This window comes from Gymnodraco acuticeps, unplaced genomic scaffold (assembly GCF_902827175.1).
Source record: "Gymnodraco acuticeps unplaced genomic scaffold, fGymAcu1.1, whole genome shotgun sequence".
In the NCBI taxonomy this organism is placed as follows: domain Eukaryota; kingdom Metazoa; phylum Chordata; class Actinopteri; order Perciformes; family Bathydraconidae; genus Gymnodraco; species Gymnodraco acuticeps.
This window is the reverse complement of record NW_022990558.1, coordinates 3,077,681-3,085,125: the sequence shown is the minus strand read 5'-3', so window position 1 is coordinate 3,085,125 and position 7,445 is coordinate 3,077,681.

The window sequence follows — 7,445 nt, the reverse complement described above, 5'->3', positions numbered from 1 at the left end:
CAGTAGTTGGATGAGAATGGCTTCGTGTGCAGGTGGAGTCGCCGGACCTCGGTCCCCGCCCAATTCCGTTCAAGAGCTAATCTCCAATCCTTTCGAAAGGAGAAGTTTGGGGGATAAACTGTTGCTTAAAGACCTTGGACCGGACCAACCCGATTTGTATATATCGCAGCAAGCTCGTGAAAAAGACAAAACGTATCAACGAGGCTTCTCACGTAGCTGGTACACCAGAAAGGCATGGCTAGCTGGATGCAAACAGGTAAATGCTGTCTTTTGTTTCCCATGCTTGCTCTTCAAACAGCCGGGGACAGATACGATCTGTTCAGAAACTAGACAAAAGTTAAACAAGTACAAACCACAGACTGTCTGTGTCATGGAGAATACAGTCGCTGGTTTATTTATATCTGTATAGGCCATTGTTGTGAGTGTGGACGGTCGGAGCATATATAACGTTAGCTTAGCCAAGCTCCATTCAGAAAACAAGCATTCTAAAAGGTTTGTCTGCAGACTTGTCAAAAGCATTAATTCATGGTTTTTACTAACCGGTATCAGTATGTTGTTACGTCGACATCATTTAGAAACGTGTATTACAATTTAATCACGGTAAAATATGTTAATTTTCTTGTAGTTGTAGCTCCCGAGCCAGCGCGTCTTGTTTGAATGATGCGAGTAAACACAGCTGGCAGCCGCGGTGAAACTCGAGCGACTAGAGCGATGCGATAGGAGCGTTTAGAACGAAGCGAATATTCGCATCGCGTCCGGTCTGAACGCAGCATTAAAGCGAGCTCCGCGCTGCACTGTAATGCATTACATCACCAGAAGTCCTAATTTAAGGGGTCATTTCTCCCAAAAAAAATTGTTTACTCACAGCCCCACCAAAAATATTTTCCACCAGCCGCCACTGGTTACATGGTTTTGAAAGTCCAGTAGGCAACGTTCTTACTAATGGCATCCACACATCCCCACACAAGTCCATGCGTATAATTAACTGATGAGTTCAGGCACATTTTTGACATGCAATCAGTTCAGATTTCATAAAGTATTTGAAATCGATTAAATATTTTTTTGCTTAGCAGTCACACAATGGTTATAGATTGATGGCCAAAAAAAAGAAAATTTTTCAAATTTTAAAGGAAAAGTATAACACAATAAAGTATGCAAAAGTTGAAACACTTAGGCTATTGGACACTTTATAATTGTGAACACTTGTTTACACAATAGCCAAACTACATAGGCTACTGTATATAGTATTTAACTGTATTATAGAAGGTTAACTGTTTTATTTTTGGTCCAGGGTATGCCGACATAAGAGCCACAGGGGAAGAAAAACAACCAAAACAATCAGAACTGGATCTATCTTTGAGAACTCAAGATGCAGTTTAATTTCATGGATGAAATTCTTCTACAGGTAATCCAGATCATACATTCAGATCAGCCATACCATCATAGATTTTACTGGGATTGTACTGCAATCCAATATTAAAAAGTCTGTATCATGACTGCATTTAGAAGGCTTTATGGCTCTAAGATGTGATAGCGGTGAGTGGAGGGTGCACAAGAACCCCTATAGTGCTTTCTGTTTATTTAATGAGTGAAGGTGGTAACCAACCACTGCATTTTTTTTAGTGTGTATAATTCCTATGTTGTGATTACACGAAACATTTAATAAAAAGGTAAATTGTCTTCCTTGTCAGGTTTTCACAAGGCTTGCGAATGAGGCAGGTTGATATGAAGACAGATGGCATAGCGAAAAGCTCAACAACACTCTCAAAGATGGCATCCTGTGCAAGAAAAATCTGCAGACATGCAATGAGGCGACACAAAAAAGGGACTGGACAACGCCTAGGAGATGAAAGGGAGATTGTTGTCATTGACGAGAGCAACTTTCGCCATAAACGAAAGGTAGACAGTTCGGCTAAAAATTAAGGCTAAAGTATCTGGTATGTCATTAAAAAGTCATAGTATATTATTCCATACATTTTATGAGAAAGGCATAGTATAGTATGCCATGAAAATCTGTCATCTTGGAACAGTAGTATTTCACCCAAGCCCAAACTGAAACTTATAATTCTACATTTTGGTTCAAGCTAGCAGGTGTTTGTAGTAGTGCTTGTGAGGCTTAAAGTCCTACTTTTTAACCCTATCCCTTGGAAAAAACGCCCAAAAGCACCCAAAATGAATCAGGAATAGCTCCTCAACGATAAGGATGATATGCATATATCTGGTCTCACTTTAAAGGTAAGAAGCTAAGGAATATAAATCAATTGTTAGTAAACTAAACTATATTACCATTACAGAGAAAATGGAGAGATTTTCATCCTTGCCTGGTATAAAAAAAACAACATTTCAAAGGCAAGTGATTAGCTACTCTTTGTGTTAGGAATTTACATGCAAGTGATACTTTTCCGTCGCCAAATTAGTGATAAATAAAAATAGTATACTCATGACAGCAAGCTGTATAACTAAAAAAGACATTTTAATGGTGAAGTTTTAATGAGACTTTTTGTATTTATAGTATGGTCGTGGGAGAATAGCCAACACTTGGAGGCGCAGAAAGTGGGTTTTTGGAATGCTTGGAGTGAAAGGAAAAGTTCGAAGACCTATATTGAAGCTGGTGAAGAGGAGGTCCCGCAACCATCTACTTCCGTTGGTGGTGAAGCATGTGCGCCCTGGGACAGTAATGATTAGTGATGAGTGGGGGGCGTATAGGGGTGCTCTCACCAATTTGGGCTATTCACACTTCACTGTGAACCATTCAAAGTGGTTTGTTGATCCTGTTACTGGAGCTCACACTCAGCATATAGAGAGGGCATGGTTAACATACAAATCAATAATTTGGCGGCTTAGGGGAAACCGAACTGAGAAACTTTTGAAAGAACATCTTGCAGTTATAGAGTGGACTTACTGGCTTGGAAACAGGCATAAGGAAGGACCTCTCGGCCGTTTACTGAAGGACATTCGGGTCATGTTTCCCTGATTGAACCACCAAGAGCTCACTGACTTCAGATATGAAGAAGATGGATGTTTTGCGAGCAGGAGCCTACAGCTTCAGCAATCCTCCAACATAAGGACAATGGATCCTTACTTGACATTCACAGAATTCATGCTTAAGTGCCCAACTCCTTGTTTGAACCGGAGCTCTGTGTTATGAAAATCCATATTCCTAGATGGGTTAAACTGTTGTTGTTCTGTGTCACATGGTGCTAATTGTGCTTGGCAGGCCTGCCGGTGCATAACAGCCCACTGGTGATTCTGGTGTCAGCCATCTCTCCCTGTGGCACTCAATTAATATTCTGTTTTACAAAATAAAAGTATTTTTTGGAGAATAAACAAAATCGTAAAATCTGCAGTACATTTTGTGTAAATTCAGTGACCTTACTACCATTTCTCCAACCCACCCCATGAATTGCTTAATACATTCTATTTCATACCACCATTAATCATATGTTATTTATCAGTGTAAACGATGGATCAGGTCACCACTTTATTTGAAGGGGCACAAACATGATGAAGTAATGACAAAGTCATGCTTAGTTAATCATGATTACAACACTTTGAATTTGACAGAATACATGCACTGCTATGACCGACCGACCGGGTCACCACTTTATTTGAAGGGGCACAAACATGATGAAGTAATGACAAAGTCATGCTTAGTTACTCATGATTTACAACACTTGGAATTGCTGTGACTGGTCCGTTTTTTTGACCTGCAGATAACTGCAGATCTATATGAAGAAGACATGAACATCATTAATAACTCAGAAGTCATGAGGATTGAGATACCTTAGTTGATGCATTAATTAAGGTATTGTTCCTGCATTAAGTCATGCATGAGATACCATTAATACCTGTACATTACTGATAGTTCATGAAGTACTACATGAGTACTACATGAATTAATTCATGCTTTTTCATGCATTAAGTCATGCATGAATTCATGATGATTCATGTACCCTTACCGTAAAGTGTTACCAAAAGTTGTTCATAAAAAGTTCATAAAAAGAACATAATAGAAAAAAAAATGTTGTACATAATATATACATGTGGTTAAAACAAATATAGTGGTGAATTAGTATTAACAAGATGCTGTGAACAAGATGAATACAATTAAGGCACTTTCATTGACAATTCTAATTTCAGTTTATCATTTGGTGTTGCAATAATGGTTTTATGGTAGTTTTTAATAACAATATGTATTTCAAATATCAAAAACAAAGTGTCACGTGGTAAACCGGATTAACTCTGGCCTTCAGCCCAAATAAAGTTCTGGTTCCCTGGGTCACTTGCATGTTTTTGTCAGTTATCTAACCTTGGGTCCATTAGGATAAGTAGTTAAACCCAATTAAGGCCTGACAGAGGTACTAGTACCAGGTAATTTGTATGTGTGACTTATTAACAATAAACACACTGTAACTAAGTGAACTACAAGTATATTTATATTAGGGTCAAGAAACATGTTCCCTGGCTGTCTGTATATGGCCACTAGGGGAAGCCATGTTGGCACGTTCTGCTTACGATTACACTGTTGCGTTCTACTAACATAAATCCTGCACACGTAGCAGTGGAACAGTGGCCGCCTCCATGCTAATGATTAAAACCATTCACCAACATCCCATCAGCAGAGCCAATAAACTCCGTACACTGTGGAGCATGTTTACCGTGGTGGGTTTAGAGACCAGGACGATTGGTGGAGTGTCTGCCTGGAGTCGCTTTTAACATTGAGAATCACCAGAGGCTCCGTCGAATCAGAATGAAGTATACAGTCAACAGGGACACAGCCAAGCTTCAGATGCTATTGTGAGCTCAAGATGGTGTCTGGGTTTTGCCCTTGCAAAATTAAGTTTTTTTATTTGACTTATCCAAACACAATTTAGTTTGGTTTTATGTTATTACCTTGGCAGTTCACAAAGTCTCAGACACTAAAGCTGGATTTGGTTTAAGTACTCTACTGAGAGCACCTTTCTAGTTTTCTTTGTTCTGCTAAATGTAAAACTCAAGCAGTGACTGGTTTCCCGAGACAATCTCCTGAGGCTGTATTACAAAGCCTGTTCAACAGACCCATATTATTTAGTGTTAACTGGTTCAACCAACACCAACAACCTTTTACACACTACACTGTTTTACAACGGTGGTTATCAACTTGGCAAATATTCCCAGAGTTTTTCTATGAGCGCTCTCACATTCAATTGGAAGAATATTTGACAAATTAAGTTAATTATATCGGACAAATATATAGAAGTTACATACATGATCCTGGATAAAAGAAATAAAGTTGCATCTGTCATTTGCAGGAAGAAATACTGTCAAAACCTGTGAGAATAGAATAGAAGATATATTTTATTCAACCTCAAAAATATATATCAAAACAATACAACACACTAAGCAGGCATAGTAGATATCTAAACATGCTGGTCATTTGTGAAAACATGATATGATATGAATAAGCAACACACTCTCACTCCCTAAGCATCCAGGAGCGACGCTTGGTCAGGGTCCCGTGGCCTCCAGTTGTGACGCGCCGAGGCTCCTTCAGCTTCATAAACGGACGCAAAGAGCTTTCAACTGATTGCAATGTATTCCCATCGGCAAAGGGAAGCACCGCACCCGTTTATGTAGGCAGCTCTTAAAGGCAATGTGAGCGTCCATTCCCATTGGATAACGGAGAATTGTACACCTGGAAGTAAGTATTCTCCTTACTGTAGATTGATTTGACAGTGATATCTCCACTACTCATGGACTCAAAAACACCAGATTACCTTTGTTAATTAAATGACATTGATAGGTTTAAATTGTGTGCAATGCTTTTGTGTTTTTCCCCTTCAATTCTGAGAAACAACTTGTTTTCTCTGAAATGTGGAGCGCCAAAGAGACTACACTACCCACAACGCCTGTCCGCTTTGCGACAAACCCCGTGATTAATCTTCAAGCTCTGGGATTGGATGTTGGAGTGGCAGTGCGCCAAGGTTACACCAAGGTTACGCCAAGGTTACGCCGAGCGTCAAGCTCTTTGAAATGGAACGAAACCACGGCAGACTATTCAAAACTGGACTTGAACGCCCCCCCGAGAACTACACATGCTGGCTATTGTGTTTCGCAACATGTTCTCTATGGCACGTCTCTACTGGGAATTGTAGTTTTAAAAGACGTTTTCGTTTTTCCCAAAATTAGAAGTTGCCAGTATTAAACTGTGTACAGCCCTGGAGGTTTAGGCGATAGGAAACAAATTGGTGTGTACAAATTTAAAACATGTAATTACTAAATGGGTGAACACAGTCCTACATGTGCAAGTCATGAGAAAGTCTCAAGTCTTGACCTACAAGTATCAAGCAAGTCCCAAGTCACTGTGATGAGAGTCAAGCAAGTCAAGTCAAGTTAAGTCATTGCTCAGGTCAAGCAAGTCAAGTCAAGTCATACAATATTCTGAAGAATAAGCCCAGTTTCCGCATTTAAATCAGTTAAAAGACAGTGGTTATGAAAATGGATTCAACCCACAGTATGATCTTCATTACATACACAGTTAATCATTTAAAATCTAATTTAGACCGATGACAATCATATTAGATTCATATTAACCCCAGAACTGCAGACAATATAGCTAGGACTCAAAAAGTCTGTTCAAAAAGGCAGAATTCCAGGTAAGAAAATCATATATGGCATTTGCCATTACACATATTTAATTTAAATGTGTGTTAACACTAGAACCGCCAACAGCGTCAGCACCTACATAGATATCATTTTCAATTCATTTAATTTGTTCCTCTTCATCATTTCCTTATAAACTAAGTAGGACGATTTAAAACTCACTTAATTTGGTTAATTTAGAAATTGCTTCAGTTTATCATCATAACAGATCAAAAAGTTCAGATTCATTTTACAATAAATCAAGGAATGATGCGCTTCTACAAACACAAACAACATCATTAAAACATTTAAACAAAGGGGAAATAAACGAGGTCTTTTATTTTAACTCTCGTCCCAAAATTATTTGTTATCCTCCTTGACACTATTTTTTTCGACGACGGGACGTCCTTAAGCTCGAGCCCTGCCATGCACCATCACCCCCACCTACACAGCAGCCAGACCCACTGTCTTGGAAGACAGACAAAGACCATGGCACTGCTCCCCCTGTCTTTACATTTATAATGAATAGTTGTTTGAGAAAGTTCTGATATTGTCAGGGTTCGTACAGTCATTAAAAACCTGGAAAAGTCATGGAATGCAATATGCAGCTCTGCACAGCGGACTTGTAACACTAGCAGCAGTGGAGATGGAGCATCAGAACCTGGAGAATACAGCAACAACAACAAGGATCCATTTGAAGATAGGTAAATATTACAGTAATAGTGTACTTTCATTGTGTGGGTGTAACAAAGTTAAATAGAGAGAGAGAGGGGAGAAACATTCCACTTGAACTTTATATTTTAATGAACTTAGTAGTAATTATT